Here is a 17,521-nt window from a genome sequence, read left to right on the forward strand (position 1 = left end):
TTAACAATACATATTAAATGTTTATTGTCAAATAAAGATATATGAATTAGCTTGTTCATATTACTCGAGGCATCTGTTCATTCATTGACCCATTTATTCCAACAAATATCTATTGAACTCCTTTTATGATAAGCAAAACTTAGACTGGCCTTTGTCTTCATGAAGCTTTGAGCGGAGGAAAATATATTAATAAAATAATTATACAATTAATAAAAGATTCCCTACTATGAAAAATACCAAGAAGGATAGGTAGGTGGGGACCATGAATGTATATAACATGCATGGTGGGTGGTGGCAGCTAAGCTGAGTGCTGCTGGGGAACAGGAATTAACTAGGGCCATGGGAGAGTGAAGAGCTTCCAGGCCCTTCAGGAAAGAGCCGGCTGGAGTGGAAAGGGGTAAGGTAAGGACAAGGGGCTGAACGATGGATAGTAAGGCCAGAGCAGTGACAGCAAGAAGATATGGCCAGAGAACAGATTACATTCCAGAATGTGCGGATTCTCAGAGGCCCTATATATAAGCAGCTTAGGAAGCTGCTGTAACTGAGTATCATAAACGTTAACGGTTTAAGCAATAGAAATTTATTCTATCACAGTTTTGGAGGCCAGGAGTTTGAAATCCAGGAGTGGAGTGGGGTTGGTTCCTTCTGGAGGTTCAGACAGAAAATACATTCCATGGCCCTCTCCTAGCTTCTGGCATCTGTGAACAATCCTCTGGCAATCCTTGGCTTGTAGAAGCAGCACTCTGTCTTCACATGGCCTTCTCCCTTGGGTGTCTGTGTCTTCTCCTTTTCTTTTAAAGGGTACCTGTCATTGGATTTAGGGGCCACCTGGTTAATCCAGCTTGGTCTCATCTCCTGATCCTTTGCTTAATTACATGGTAAAGGCCTCTATTCCCAAATAAGGACATGCTCACGAGAATGGGGATTAGAACACAGACATAACTCTTTTGGGGGGAGAGCAGAGTTCAACCCTTAAATAAGCCCTATTAAGAAGCTTTGTCTTTCTGCTAAGTGCAGTGGGAAACCATGGAAAAACTGAGTGAATTTGGTGGGTCTTTTATTATATTTCTGTGGGGATTTATACTAGGCAAATGATGATCTGCTTTATTAATTTTTGTAATGACCATGTAAACTCCATCACCACAGGAACCGTTTCTTAAATTTCTTAGTGTTTGTAGCACCTAGCTCTGTGTAATAAATAAGGCGTTGCTTGTTCTATTTCAGATTCTTGAATGTGCACCTTTAAACAAACACCCATAGAAAGAAACTTATTAATCAAGTCTGTTGGATAGCTTACAATGACATAATAATTGTGTTAAATTAGAGAAATTTTTTTATTAATTAAAAAAAATTAACACATTTAGAAATCATTCCATTCTACATATGCAATCAGTAATTCTTAATATCATCACATAGATGTATGATCATCATTTCTTAGTACATTTGCATTGATTTAGGAAAAGAACTAGCAAAACAACAGAAAAAGATATAGAATGATAATATAGAGAAAAAATGAAAAAATAATAATAATAAAAATAAAAAATATATGAAAAAAGGAAAAATGAAAAAATAAAAAACACAAACAAACAAAAAAACTATAGCTCAGATGCAGCTTCATTCAGTGTTTTAACATAATTACATTACAATTAGGTAGTATTGTGCTGTCCATTTTTGAGTTTTTGTATCTAGTCCTGTTGCACAGTCTGTATCCCTTCAGCTCCAATTACCCATTATCTTACCCTGTTTCTAACTCCTGCTGGTCTCTGTTACCAATGGCATATTCCAAGTTTATTCTCGAATGTCGGTTCACATCAGTGGGACCATACAGTATTTGTCCTTTAGTTTTTGGCTAGACTCACTCAGCATAATATTCTCTAGGTCCATCCATGTTATTACATGCTTCATAAGTTTATTCTGTCTTAAAGCTGCATAATATTCCATCGTATGTATATACCACAGTTTGTTTAGCCACTCGTCTGTTGATGGACATTTTGGCCGTTTCCATCTCTTTGCAATTGTAAATAATGCTGCTATAAACATTGGTGTGCAAATGTCCGTTTGTGTCTTTGCCTTAAGTCCTTTGAGTAGATACCTAGCAATGGTATTGCTGGGTCGTATGGCAATTCTATATTCAGTTTTTTGAGGAACCGCCAAACTGCCTTCCACAGTGGTTGCACCACTTGACATTCCCACCAACAGTGGATAAGTGTGCCTCTTTCTCCGCATCCTCTCCAGCACTTGTCATTTTCTGTTTTGTTGATAATGGCCATTCTGGTGGGTGTGAGATGATATCTCATTGTGGTTTTGATTTGCATTTCTCTAATGGCCAGGGACATTGAGCATCTCTTCATGTGCCTTTTGGCCATTTGTATTTCCTCTTCTGAGAGGTGTCTGTTCAAGTCTTTTTCCCATTTTGTAATTGGGTTGGCTGTCTTTTTGTTGTTGAGTTGAACAATCTCTTTATAAATTCTGGATACTAGACCTTTATCTGATATGTCGTTTCCAAATATTGTCTCCCATTGTGTAGGCTGTCTTTCTACTTTCTTGATGAAGTTCTTTGATGCACAAAAGTGTTTAATTTTGAGGAGCTCCCATTTATTTATTTATTTCTTCAGTGCTCTTGCTTTAGGATTAAGGTCCATAAAACCGCCTCCAATTGTAAGTTTCATAAGATATCTCCCTACATTTTCCTCTAACTGTTTTATGGTCTTAGACCTAATGTTTAGATCTTTGATCCATTCTGAGTTAACTTTTGTATAGGGTGTGAGATACGGGTCCTCTTTCATTCTTTTGCATATGGATATCCAGTTCTCTAGGCACCATTTATTGAAGAGACTGTTTTGTCCCAGGTGAGTTGGCTTGACTGCCTTATCAAAGATCAAATGTCCATAGATGAGAAGGTCTATATCTGAGCACTCTATTCGATTCCATTGGTCGATATATCTATCTTTATGCCAATACCATGCTGTTTTGACCACTGTGGCTTCATAATATGCCTTAAAGTCCGGCAGCGTGAGACCTCCAGCTTCATTTTTTTTCCTCAAGATACTTTTAGCAATTCGGGGCACCCTGCCCTTCCAAATAAATTTGCTTATTGGTTTTTCTATTTCTGAAAAATAAGTTGTTGGGATTTTGATTGGTATTGCATTGAATCTGTAGATGAATTTATGTAGGATTGACATCTTAACTATATTTAGTCTTCCAATCCATGAACACGGTATGCCCTTCCATCTATTTAGGTCTTCTGTGATTTCTTTTAACAGTTTTTTGTAGTTTTCTTTATATAGGCTTTTTGTCTCTTTAGTTAAATTTATTCCTAGGTATTTTATTCTTTTAGTTGCAATTGTAAATGGAATTCGTTTCTTGATATCCCCCTCAGCTTGTTCATTGCTAGTGTATAGAAATGCTACAGATTTTTGAATGTTGATCTTGTAACCTGCTACTTTGCTGTACTCATTTATTAGCTCTAGTAGTTTTGTTGTGGATTTTTCTGGGTTTTCGACGTATAGTATCATATCGTCTGCAAACAGTGATAGTTTTACTTCTTCCTTTCCAATTTTGATGCCTTGTATTTCTTTTTCTTGTCTAATTGCTCTGGCTAGAACCTCCAACACAATGTTGAATAATAGTGGTGATAGTGGACATCCTTGTCTTGTTCCTGATCTTAGGGGGAATGTTTTCAATTTTTCCCCATTGAGGATGATATTAGCTGTGGGTTTTTCATATATTCCCTCTATCATTTTAAGGAAGTTCCCTTGTATTCCTATCTTTTGAAGTGTTTTCAACAGGAAAGGATGTTGAATCTTGTCAAATGCCTTCTCTGCATCAATTGAGATGATCATGTGCTTTTTCTGCTTTGATTTGTTGATATGGTGTATTACATTAATTGATTTTCTTATGTTGAACCATCCTTACATACCTGGGATGAATCCTACTTGGTCATGATGTATAATTCTTTTAATGTGTTGTTGGATTCGATTTGCTAGAATTTTGTTGAGGATTTTTGCATCCAAATTCATTAGAGAGATTGGTCTGTAGTTTTCTTTTTTTGTAATATCTTTGCCTGGTTTTGGTATGAGGGTGATGTTGGCTTCATAGTATGAATTAGGTAGCTTTCCCTCCACTTCGATTCTTTTGAAGAGTTTGAGCAGAGTTGGTACTAATTCTTTCTGGAATGTTTGGTAGAATTCACATGGGAAGCCGTCTGGTCCTGGACTTTTCTTTTTGGGAAGCTTTTGAATGACTGATTCAATTTCTTTACTTGTGATTGGTTTGCTGAGGTCATCTATTTCTTCTTGAGTCAAAGTTGGTTGTTCATGCCTTTCCAGGAACCTGTCCATTTCATCTAAATTGTTGTATTTATTAGCGTAAAGTTGTTCATAGTATCCTGTTATTACCTCCCTTATTTCTGTGAGGTCAGTAGTTATGTCTCCTCTTCCATTTCTGATCTTATTTATTTGCATCCTCTCTCTTCTTCTTTTTGTCAATCTTGCTAAGGGCCCATCAATCTTATTGATTTTCTCATAGAACCAACTTCTGGTCTTATAGATTTTCTCTATTGTTTTCATGTTTTCAATTTCATTTATTTCTGCTCTAATCTTTGTTATTTCTTTCCTTTTGCTTGCTTTGGGGTTAGTTTGCTGTTCTTTCTCCAGTTCTTCCAAGTGGACAGTTAATTCCTGCATTTTTGCCTTTTCTTCTTTTCTGATATAGGCATTTAGGGCAATAAATTTCCCTCTTAGCACTGCCTTTGCTGCGTCCCATAGGTTTTGATATGTTGTGTTTTCGTTTTCATTCGCCTTGAGATATTTACTAATTTCTCTTGCAATTTCTTCCTTGACCCACTCGTTGTTTAGGAGTGTGTTGTTGAGCCTCCACGTATTTGTGAATTTTCTGGCACTCTGCCTATTATTGATTTCCAACTTCATTCCTTTATGATCCGACAAAGTGTTGTGTATGATTTCAATCTTTTTAAATTTGTTGAGACTTGTTTTGTGACCCAGCATATGGTCTATCTTTGAGAATGATCCATGAGCACTTGAGAAAAAGGTGTATCCCGCTGTTGTGGGATGTAATGTCCTATAAATGTCTGTTAAGTCTAGCTCATTTATTGTAATATTCAAATTCTCTATTTCTTTATTGATCCTCTGTCTAGATGTTCTGTCCATTGATGAGAGTGGTGAATTGAAGTCTCCAACTATTATGGTATGTTTGTCTATTTCCCTTTTCAGTGTATTCGTCACGTATTTTGGGGCATTCTGGTTCGGTGCATAAATATTTATGATTGTTATGTCTTCTTGTTTAATTGTTCCTTTTATTAGTAGATAGTGTCCTTCTTTGTCTCTTTTAACTGTTTTACATTTGAAGTCTAATTTGTTGGATATTAGTGTCATGGTTAGGGACAGGTGTCAACTTGGCCAAGTTGTGGTACCTGTTCATCTGATTGGGCAAGCGCTGGCCTGTCTGTTGCAATGAGGACATTTCACAGGATTAGGTCATGATCACGTCAGCTACATCCACAGCTGATTCCATTTGTAATCAGCCAAAGGGGAGTGTCTTCTGCAATTAGTGATGCTAAATCCAATCATGGGAAGCCTTTTAAGGAGGACTCAGAGAAGACAGGTTGCATTCCTGCTTTGGCTGGTGAGCCTCTCCTGTGGAGTTCATCCAGGCCATCCATTGGAGTCATCGGCTTCGCAGCCTGCCCTGTGGATTTTGGACTCTGCGTTCCTACGGTCACGTGAGACACTTTCATAAATTTTATATTTGCAAGTGTTCCCTGTTGATTCTGTTTCTCTAGAGAACCCTAACTAATACAATTAGTATAGCTACTCCTGTTCTTTTATGGCTGTTATTTGCATGAAATATCTTTTCCCAACCTTTCACTTTCAACCTATGTTTATCTTTGGGTCTAAGATGTGTTTTGTGTAGACAGCATATAGAAGGATCCTGTTTTTTAATCCATTCTGCCAGTCTATGTCTTTTGATTGGGGAATTCAGTCCATTAACATTTAGTGTTATTACTGTTTGGATAATATTTTCCTCTAACATTTTGCCTTTTGTATTACATATATCATATCTGATTTTCCTTCTTTCTACATTCTTCTCCATACCTCTCTCTTCTATATTTTCATATCTGACTCTAGTGCTCCCTTTAGTATTTCTTGCAGAGATGGTCTCTTGGTCACAAATTCTCTCTGTGACTTTTTGTCTGAAAATGTTTTAATTTCTCCCTCATTTTTGAAGGACAATTTTGCTGGATATAGAAGTCTTGGTTGGACATTTTTCTCTTTTAGTAATTTAAATATATCATCCCACTGTCTTCTAGCTTCCATGGTTTCTGCTGAGAAATCTACGCATAGTCTTATTGGGTTTCCCTTGTATGTGATGGATTGTTTTTCTCTTGCTGCTTTCAAGATCCTCTTTCTCTTTGACCTCTGACATTCTAACTAGTAAGTGTCTTGGAGAACGCGTATTTGGGTCTATTCTCTTTGGGGTGCACTGCACTTCTTGGATCTGTAATTTTAGGTCTTACATAAGAGTTGGGAAATTTTCAGTGATAATTTCTTCCATTAGTTTTTCTACTCCTTTTCCCTTCTCTTCTCCTTCTGGGACACTCACAACACGTATATTTGTGCGCTTCATATTACCATTCAGTTCCCTGATCCCCTGCTCAAATTTTTCCATTCTTTTCCCTATAGTTTCTGTTTCTTTTTGGAATTCAGATGTTCCATCCTCCAGTTCACTAATTCTAGGTTCTGTCTCTTTAAATCCACCATTGTAGGTATCCATTGTTTTTTCCATCTTTTCTACTTTGTCCTTCAATCCCACAAGTTCTGTGATTTGTTTTTTCAGACTTTCTATTTCTTCTTTTTGTTCAGCCCATGTCTTCTTCATGTCCTCCCTCAATTTATTGATTTGGTTTTTGAAGAGGTTTTCCATTTCTGTTCGTATATTCAGAATTATTTGTCTCAGCTCCTGTATCTCATTTGAACTATTGGTTTGTTCCTTTGACTGGGCCATATCTTTAATTTTCCTAGCGTGATCCGTTATTTTTTGCTGGCGTCTGGGCATTTAATCAGATTTCCCTGGGTGTGGGACCCAGCAGGTTGAAAGATTTTCCTGTGAAATCTCTGGGCTCTGTTTTTCTTATCCTGCCCAGTATGTGGCGCTTGTGGCGCTCGTCTGTCTACGGGTCCCACCAGTAAAAGATGCTGTGGCTCCTTTAACTTTGGAAAACTCTCACTGTGGGGGAGGGTCTCCAGCTGAAGCAGCTTGGGGGAGTGCCGATTCAAATCTCCCAGCCGGCCCGGGAATTCGCATGTGGGGGGGTTGCCGGCCTCCGCGGCTTGGGGGAGTGCCGGTCCAAATCTCCCAGCCGGCCCGGGAAGCCAAGCGTGGTGGGAGGCGCCGGCCGCCGCAGGTTGGGGGAGTGCCGATCCAACGTTCCCAGCCAGACCGGGAAGCCACGTGTGTGGAAAGGACCCCGGTTGCCGGCCTCCATGGCTTGGGGGACCTCCGATCCAATTCTCCCAGCTGGCCCGGGAGGCCGCGTGTGTGTGGGGGTGCCGGCCACCGCAGCTTGAGGGGACCGCCTGTCCAATTCTCCCAGCTGGCCTGGGAAGGAGGGAGGGAGGGACTCTGGCCGCCAGCCTCCCCAGCCTGGGGAAGCGCGCGCGCCTCGGGGATTTCACCGCAGCGGATTCTCCCAACCGGTTCAGCCGTTCCAGAATGGGGTACGCTGTCTTTTTGGTCTCTGTCGTGGCTCCAGGAGCTGTTCTGTACCATTTCTATTTCTTTAGTAGCTGTTTTGGAGGAGGAACTAAGACCCGCGCGTCTTACTAAGCCGCCATCTTCTCAGAAAATATTTTTGATATGGTGACTGGACAGCTGATTATCCATGACTGTTTTAATTGACAACAGCTATTTTTGAAGTGTTTGGAAAGCTGACGTGCGCATTAGTTTCAGAAGAACCTGCTTCACTTGTCTGGTAAAGTACTTTCATCACTCAAGATGCTTTAAATTTTTCAGTTACAGAATTATTACTTGGACCTTAAAAGATTCTTTGATTTTTTAGAGTCCTGTTTGGGAATGTAAATACCTAATGGAGGGTAAGAAATTTATCAGCTGATATATTTGGGATATTTTGATGGGACTCTAAATATAAAGGAACAATATGCATTTGGGACCTTGCACAGTCATTGGTGATGTGAAAATGATGCTTGCAACATGGCCAGTTCCACAGTTTTGCCTCTGTACTGTTCCCTTTGGAAATAATGTCATTCTGTAACTGATGGCAATGACTGTCTTTGACTATCACCAAATCTGTCTGGGCTTTTTTTTTTTTCCAGTAAAAAAAAGTACTTTCTAGAAGACTCTCTGAAGTCTCAAGATATCATGAGGAAAAGTGCAATGAAGTCGGAGACATAAGTTATACAAACTGAGATGGTGGTACTTCAAAGTCCTTCGTGTTACAATGGATTTCTCAAATCACCTTTTCAGAAACCACTTCTTGTAAGGCCAGGATTTCGTTAGAACACCAGTGTAACTTAATATTAAAATGTATATTTTTTCTGATTTTATGGAAAATTTTCCAGACTTCTGTATTTTTTCCACAGTTAAAAGTAAATTGCTTACATGAGGGAGATGGAGAAGAAGAGACAGTGTTAAGACACCCTAGTTAACACCTTAACTAGGGTGAGGTGGCTTTTCCAAAATATCCCATATTATTTGAAAAATTAAGAACTATGTATCACAGGGGCACATTTGCACTGCTCTATTTCTAGGGGTTTTCCTTATTTCCCCCTAAAGTTTTCTCCCCATTGCCCAGTGGATTTCTAAAACATCATTTTCAATTTTGGCAATTGTACTTCATTGAATGAATTGGTGACTATGGCAAATCTTGAATGAAATATATTCCTTATGTGTGTAAAACAAAACCAATCTATTAGTAAACTTAATTGCTTTATTTCTTTATATATTCACAAGAGATGCCATAGAACTTATTTGGCGTTTTAATATATTGAAAAGTCACTGCCAAGGAATAAATATCTGATAAATTAAGCTATTACATGCTGATCTGCTCAATTTTTCCCTCTTCCTCTAATAGATGGTCCCCTCAGGTCCTATAATTCATCTAATTATAGGATAAATATTGTTTTGGTTTGCTAAATCTGCTGGAATGCAATACACCAGAAATGGATTGGCATTTTTTTTGTGTGTACATGGTCCGGGAATCGATCCTGGGTCCCCCACTTGGGAGGCAAGTATTCTACCACTGAACACCCAAGCACACTTGGATTGACTTTTATAACAGGAATTTATTGTTTTTTTTTTTTTTTTTTTACATGTGCAGGCACCGGGAATCAAACCTGGGACCTCTGGCATGGCAGGCGAGCATTCTTGCCTGCTGAGCCACTGTGGCCCACCCAGGGAATTATTAAATTTTACATTACAATTCTGCAGCCATGAAAATGTCCAAATTAAGGCATCAACAAGAGGATACCTTCACTCAAGAAAGGCTGATCATGTCAAGGGTTTCTCTGTCACATAGAAAGGTACTATGCTCCTGGGTTTCGTAGATTTCAGCTCCTGGTTCCAGTGGTCTCCTCTCTGAGCTTCTGTCTGTCTCCAAGCATCTCCAAATGTCTGTCTGGTTTCATGTCTCTGTTTTCTGTGTCTGCTCTTTTAAGGACTCCACTAATCTAATTAAGACCCACCTTGAATGGGTGAGGGCACATCTGTCACATCTCTTTGGAAACAATCTAATCAAAAGATCCCACCGGCAATAAATCTGCACCACAATAATCCACAAGACTGGATTAAAAAAGCCTGGCTTTTCTGGGGTGTCAGCGCAAATATACAGTCTAAGTCAGAGATAGCAAACTATGGGTCAAATCCAGCCAGCCTCCTGTTTCTATTAATAAAGTTTTATTGGAACACAGCCACGCCCATCTGTTATGTACCATCTGTGGCTCCTGCACTACAACAGCAAAGTTGAGTAGTGGTGACCGACACAACATGGCCTGCAGAGCTGAAAATATTTATTATCTGGCCCTTTACAGGTTTTTTTTTTTTTTTTTACATGGGCAGGCACGGGAAATCAAACCCAGGTCCTCTGGCATCCTGCCTGCTGAGCCACCGTGGCCCACCCCCCTTTACAGCTTTGAAAGCACAAATCAAATACTATTTTTCTTTGTATCTTTGTTGCCCACACTACTGTGTCTTGTTGGAAAGAGGTGCCCAAGTGTTGAATGCATGAAAGTAACTTAATCCAGCTCTATAAATAACCATGGTCCTCCCACTCCAAACCTTAAAGAGCTTAAGAAGGAACCACTGGAAACCAGGCACAGGGTGATATCCTATCTGGAGGATTTGGGGTTGGCTTTTGGGAAAGTCTGTATGAATGGGGCAAACTCTGATCTAGATGTGCTGTGGAGGGTTGCCTCTGTTCTTGTTACATTAATTCAGGGAGGGACATGAGGTGGGGCCAATACAAATTTTGCTGTCCCAGGAGAATTTTCATACCCAGTAATTTCCCAAAAGTGTTTGTAAGGATGCCCAATGTTAGGTGTTGGGCGGCAGGGCTAGAAAACAGCTAAGTCAGGGTGCTGGGGCTATTTGTATTTCCCATTTGCTAATTATAGCAGGTACATTTGTGGTTTTATATTTGATATTACATGAAAGAAGGTGTTTGGGCAGCAAATGTGGTCTGTTCTCTACTGTTTCTACCCTGTTGAATGCTCTTGGATTGACTTTCTCTCTCTCTCTCTATAAATCTGGGAGATGAATGTAAATTAGATTTAAAAACAAATTCATAAATTTATAGTACCTTGTTTGAGTAGGCATTGGAAAAGCTGCTGGAAAATACTCTTAGCTAATTTCCATAATTAATAAGTCAGAAGTGGCAAATATGTAGCAAGTTTATCTTGCTAACCAATCCTCCCTCCCCTCTGCTGTCAGACATCAGTAATAGATCACTGCACTCCTCAGACAGAGCCTCAGAATCCTTCTTAAAATGTTCCAGGTAGCCTCCACCAGCTAACTAAAGTTGGCACACGGGATGAAAGATTACCTTCCAAACCTGCTTTTATATATTTCTAAATGTGAAAATCCTGTTCCACCTTTTTTCCTCCTTGGTTTCTCATGTGGTAATTGATCCAAGCCTTGATGACAGGAACTGCGGAGGCCTGGCAAACCAAGGCATTCTCAGCCGAGTGCAGAGCACGAACAAAGGTGCAGAATATATGAGGTGAACAAACTGAGTACAGCAGAGTGGATACTGGAAAGTCATGTAAAATGAGCTTGGAATAGCAGGGAGGGGCCAGACAAGACAGTTGAATGTAATTTGGATGGTCAGTGGTTTCCAAAGGTTGGTGAGCATATGTGATTTTCAGTGACTGGCAGATTCATGTTTTTTTTTTTTTTTGCCATGAGCAGGCCCTGGGAATGGAACCTGGGTCTCCAGCTTGGCAGGTGAGATTTCTGCTTCTGAGTCACTGTTGCCCACCCATGTTTTTAAAATTATTATTATTACATATTTTAGTTTTATTTACAAAAATTCTCTGATTTCATAGGAAGTATTGGTTAGAACAAAGGTAAATTTATTTAAGTAAAGCGTTGACTTAAAGAAAATTATCAAATAAATGGTAGGTACAGACAAGATGCGTATATGGCAGGCATACTGAAAGTGGTACCTAAAGGACAAAGTTTAGAGAAAAAGAAGGGTAAGTGACAGAGAGTGGTATGCTCCCATAACAAGGAAATGTCATGATGGAAATGAGATTTTTGAAAGATTAATTTTGATGACCTGAACAAAAGTCATAGACAGGAAAGAATACACCAATAACTAATAAATGTGAAAATGTTCTGTCTTGATATAGTAATAAAAGAATACATATTTTAAGGATAACTTTATCACATATTTGCAAATGTAATTTTTCTAATATGCTTTTTCAAAAAAGTGCTTATGCTAATTTTTTATAAATACAAGTTTTAACTTTTATGTAATCTGATCAGTTGGTCTTTTGCTTTGTGATTTCTTAAAAGGACTTTAAGCCTAGGAAGTCTTTACTTCACAGATGAACATATTGAGTGGACATTTGGAAAGCTATTTAAATATATATATATATATATGTAACTTTCTAATGTATCTGAAATTTATTTTGTTATACACTATGTTAGATGGGTCTAAATAAGTTTTGTTTTCTGGGTCTAAATAAGTTTTATTTCCCTTAAATTCCTATGCAGTTATTCCTATACAATTAAGTTTTCCTTTTTGGTGATGCCACTTTTACCATCTATCAAATTCTTATGTGGAAAAATATTGGTTTCTAGTCTACCTAATCTTATTTCTTTCAGTAGGACCTTATTTTAACTATCATAATTTATAATATATGTAAGGTTAGGTTTGGCTAGTTCCCTCTCATGAAGAGTCATTTTTCATTCATTATTTTCCTTGATAAATTTATGTATTTTAATTTATTTTTTACATGGGCAGGCACCGGGAATCGAACCCGGGTCCTCTGGCATGGCAGGCAAGCGTTCTTGCCTGCTGAGCCACTGTGGCCCGCCCTATTTTTTGCTTCTTGAGGACATCAGAATCTAGTCAAATTCCTTGAAGTTTTCAATGGAATTTTTTTTTAATCTGTAGAATGTCAGGTTTTATTTTGAAAATCAATTTAAATTGTGTATTCTACTCTGTGCTGGTTTGAAAGGAAGTGTGCCCCCTAAGAAAAGCCATGTTTTAATACAAGTCCCATTTCATAAGGTAGAATAATCTCTATTCATTACTGTATGTTTGAAGCTGTGATTGGATCATCTCCCTGGTTGATGTGATTTAGTCAAGAATGGTTGTTAAACTGGATTAAGGGACGACATGTCTCCACCCATTTGGGTGGGTCTTGATTAGTTTACTGGAGTCCTATAAAAGAGGAAACATTTTGGAGAAAGAGATTCAGAGAGAGCAGAGGAGAACGACATAGCCATGGGAAGCAGAGTCCACCAGCCAGTGACCTTTGGAGATGGAGAAGGAAAATGCCTCCCGGGGAGTTTCATGAAACCAGAAGCCAGGAGAGAAAACTGGCAGATGACGCCATATTCACCATGTGCCCTTCCAGATGAGAGAGAAGCCCTGACTGTGTTCGCCATGTGCCTTCTCACTTGAGAGAGAAACCCTGAACTTCATCGGCCTTCTTGAACCAAGGTATCTTTCCCTGGATGTATGTCTTAGATTGGACATTTCCATAGACTTGTTGTAATTGGGACATTTTCTCGGCCTTTGAACTATAAACTAGCAACTCATTAAATTCCCCTTGTTAAAAGCCATTCCATTTCTGGTATATTACATTCCAGCAGCTAGCAAACTAGAACATACTCTATAATGTAACTGGTTCTATTTTTTTTTAACTTTTTTTTTATTGTGAAATATAACATACAAACAAAATAGCAATAAATTCCCAAGTACATTTTAACAAGTAGTTATAGAACAGATTTTAAAGTTTGGAATGGGTTACAGTTCCACAGTTTTCATTTTTTCTTCTAGCTGCTCCATGAAGGCCAACAGAAATACCAATATAATGATTCAGCAGTTATACTCATTTGTTAAATCCTATCTTCTCTGGAATTTTTGTTGGATTTTGTATAAGTCATAATAAGAGTTGTAACGAATTTATGTAGAAGCACATTTTCAACTAACTTCTAGTGTTTCTTAGTACAGAGCACAGATAAAAGTTAATAAATCAGTCTAATATAATAACAAATACCTTTTATCTCAATTGCTTCTTTCACTTCAGCAGTTTTAATGTATAAATGACAAATTGAGTTTCATTTCCGTTTCATTTTTGCACCTGTCTGGTGGACATGTAATCCAAACAATGAAGGGTCCACTGTCTGACCTCAGGGAGCAGAATAAAAGAAACAGTGATTAACATTGTCAGTGAATGGATTTAGGAACTCTTGAGAGATCATATTTCAACTTTCATTTTATTCCTTGGTATTTCACATGGAGCCCCACAATCCCTGTCTGTAAGGATCTTTACCACAGTTGTTTATATATATTTTTCTCTCTGCCCCACTCCCCACCCCCTTTCATACTGGTAGTGCCTGTACAGCCAGTTTTTTTGGTCCTTGCTTATTCTTTTACTCTTGAATCTCTCCTGACAGCAGAAAACAGTAATCAGACAGGTTGAACAATTCAGTGGAAATTTAATCTGATCTCATTTTAGCTATGTGTAAGAAGGAACCTGATATGAACTGAAATTGTAATCCTAGGAATTATCTGATTCCTGCAGGTCTTTCTCTTAGCTCTGATGAATGATGCTAAGGGAATGTAAAGTATGTAAAACATTGTAAACTTAGAATTCTTGATTGGCCATTGATGTGGATATCTTACCTTTTTTGCAGGCAAAATGAAAGAGAGGTGTTTTAGTTTGCTAAAACTGCTGGAATGCAATATATCAGAAATGGAATAGCTTTTAAAAGGGGAATTTATTAAGTTGCAAGTTTACAGTTTTAAGGCCACAGAAATGTCCAAACTAAGGCATCCAGAGAAGATACTTTATCTACAAAGAAAGGGTGGGTGAAGTTTGGGGTTTCTCTCACAGCTGGGAAGGCACATGGAAATGTCTGCTAGTTTTCTCTTCTCATTTCATAAGGCTTCCCTGGGGGTGTTTTTCTTCTGTATCTCCAAAGATCTCTGGCTGTGTGGGTTGTTAGCTCTGAAGCTGTTTCCAAAATGACTCCCTCTTAAAGGGCTCCAGTAAGCAACCCCACCTTGAATAGATGGGAACTCATCTCCATAGAAACCATCTAATCAAAAGTTAGCATCCATAATTGGGTGGGTCACATCTCCATGGGAACAATCAAAAAGATCCCACCCAGCTATATTGAATGGGGATTAGAGAACATGGCTTTTCTGGGGTACATGATAGTTTCAAACCAGGACAAGAGGTATCACAAATGTTAGATATTTCTTTATAGGGACAAAGCATTTAAGTGTATTCATCTAAGGTACTCCTTTATGTAGTAATGTGTTATTTTCCTTTAAACTAGACTTCCAGCTTTGAACCTATATCTAAATATAGAACAAAACATACACAACAAAAAAAGCAAAGGCATCCTGTCAATAGAACATTTTAGCTTTAAAGGCTGAAAACCAGAAGAATGGCCAACATGATGTGATTGGCCAATTCATTGAGCTGTAGAAAAGGAAACCTCTATTTGTGACTGACTATGGAAGGCTGGTTATGATGCAGAAAAAAGTGGGAAATTGTAGGAGAAAGTAGAGGAAAAATGAAACAAGAGAAGAGAGAAAAAAATGGGACATAAGAAAAGGGGTAGAGAACAGAATAAACAACAGCAACCTTTGGAGTTGATGGTGCCAATACTGAAGAAGATGGTTAGCCCTGCTATATTAGGGGTCCCCAGTGATCCACACCTACCAGTATTTACCCTTGGGTAGTCCTCTCCCCTTGAAACTGAGTTGGGCCTTTGACTTACTCTAACCAATAGAATATGGCAGAAGTGACCCTTTGCCAGTTCTGGGTCTAAGTCTTAAGAAGATCCAGCAGCTCTGCTTTTGTGCTCTTGGGAGCCCTGAACTGCCATATAAGAATTTTGTTACTTTGCCAGAGGAGTTATGTGAAGAGACCAAAGGGGTTGCCACCTGAAGGGGGAGAGGCCCCCAGACCACAGAGGGAGAAAGAAGTGCAGCCATCCTAAGACCAGGCCCCACCAACCTGCCAAGTTGGATGACTCCACACAAGTGACCATGGCAAGACCAGCAGAAGGATTACCTAGGTAAGCCCAGCCCAGATCACAGAATTGTGAACAAATGAAAGGGCCATTGTTGCAAGCCACTAAGTTTTAGGGTTATTTGTATATAACAAAAGATAACCATTGCTATGCAAATGGGGAAGAGTTAGGGATCAAGACCCACTGAGTCTCCTCTCTGGGACAGCACAACGTGGAGTGAAGATGCGGGCTTGCGACCACAGCAAGTGTGGCCCAAATCCTTACCTTGCCTCTTCTTAGCTCTCTGGCATTAGGTCTGAGCCTCATTATTCTTATCCAAAAAATGAGGAAAATATTTCCTCCCTCATAGGATAGTTGGGAAATGAAATAAGTGAAATTTCTGGGCACATACTCAGTACCCGGCAAACATCAGTTCCATTCCATTTCCGCCCTGTGGTCATCCCCTCATCCCGTGAAGAGATAAAAAGTGATCTAAACCACAGTAGCTCTTTAGGGTAGCCCTGAGACCTGCGAAAAGCGATCCTGTCATAGATCAATTTTATGCTGTATGTGTATTTGATAAACAATCGTGTTTTTATCGATTTCTGGGGTGACTGCTGGAGCTAACATGCATTTGTGTCTGTCTGAGACCAGCTACACCTGCTTCTCTGGAGCACCACAACTGTTTATTAGAAGAAGCACTGGTCATCAAAGAACGTGGAAGTTACTAAGGCTTATTTTCTTGCAGAAGGCTTCATGAAGGCATATACTATATTTCAGAAAGATTTTCCCACAAAAACTTTACTAACTCAAATGTTTGTGAAGTTGACTTAGGCAAAAATTACACATTTCAAGGCATCCCTGGATAAAATTTGGTGTGTCTTGAGCCATTGCCTAAATACCAGAAGGCAATTTCAAGCACTGAAAAGAAAGATATCCCATTTTGCCTAAATTATGTTACAATGGTAAAGATGCCAATTTTCCACACTCCTTGAGAGAACACACATGCACACACACACAAACATACATGAAAGGATTAGAGAGAAAGGAAACAAATCTATGTTGGCCTCAGATTCTAATTTATAAAATGAGAAAGCCAGACTAGGAGGTCCTCCAAGGTCACTTCCAGCTCTGACTGTTGGAATCGTCTCACCTCCGGTGCCTGAATTAGCCCTCAGTGGGCAGTGAGATTAAAAACACAGGTTGCTCTCCAGCAAAACTTTAATTGCAAAGCTTTAATTAGAAAAATAATCAAAATGCTCTTTTGGATTATGTTTTACTGATTTTATTTTTAATCATGTTTTTATTGTTTCCATTTTATTTTAAAATACAAACAAAACCTTAATTTGCCAAATTGCTACACTCTTTTCTTTGCCGTACAACTGCCCTAGCAAGTTACCCTGAAGCAATTTTCTAAAATGTATTTTTAATGAGAAACTTAGATCCCTGAGATTTGTCTTCAACATTTTTTTTCCTTCAGCCTCTTATAGGGCTCTGGAGTTTCCATACCTCAGTGCCAAGAGTGTGGCGAAGGAATCCGGTTCAGTTTAGTAATTACCTCGTGTTAGTATAGTTCAGAGTTGTTTTTTACTTAATGGTTTGGGAGAGCAGTTTGAATACTTTGATTCTGGTAATAAAAGTTCCAATGGGGAGGGTGGGTGAATGCCCATGTAATGTTTAGTCTATTAGAGTAGTCATATTCAAAGATTTTACAGAGTAAATTCTTACCAGGGATTCTGAACAAGGGCAGGTCAATTTGTGAGGAAAGCAAAAGAAAATAGGAGTGCTA

General features: G+C 38.8%; 1 protein-coding gene across 1 annotated transcript in view; it reads right to left on the reverse strand.

Moving 5' to 3' along the window:
- Positions 1–518: 518 nt before the first annotated feature.
- Positions 519–17,521, reverse strand: part of LOC143673688 (spermatogenesis-associated protein 31D3-like) — a 62,953-nt gene continuing 45,950 nt past the window's right edge. The window contains exon 8 of the mRNA XM_077148518.1: positions 519–805. The gene's annotated coding sequence lies outside the window, so the exon portion shown is untranslated. The remainder of the gene's footprint in view (positions 806–17,521) is intronic.

This window comes from Tamandua tetradactyla, chromosome 2 (genome assembly GCF_023851605.1).
Source record: "Tamandua tetradactyla isolate mTamTet1 chromosome 2, mTamTet1.pri, whole genome shotgun sequence".
NCBI classification, from domain to species: domain Eukaryota; kingdom Metazoa; phylum Chordata; class Mammalia; order Pilosa; family Myrmecophagidae; genus Tamandua; species Tamandua tetradactyla.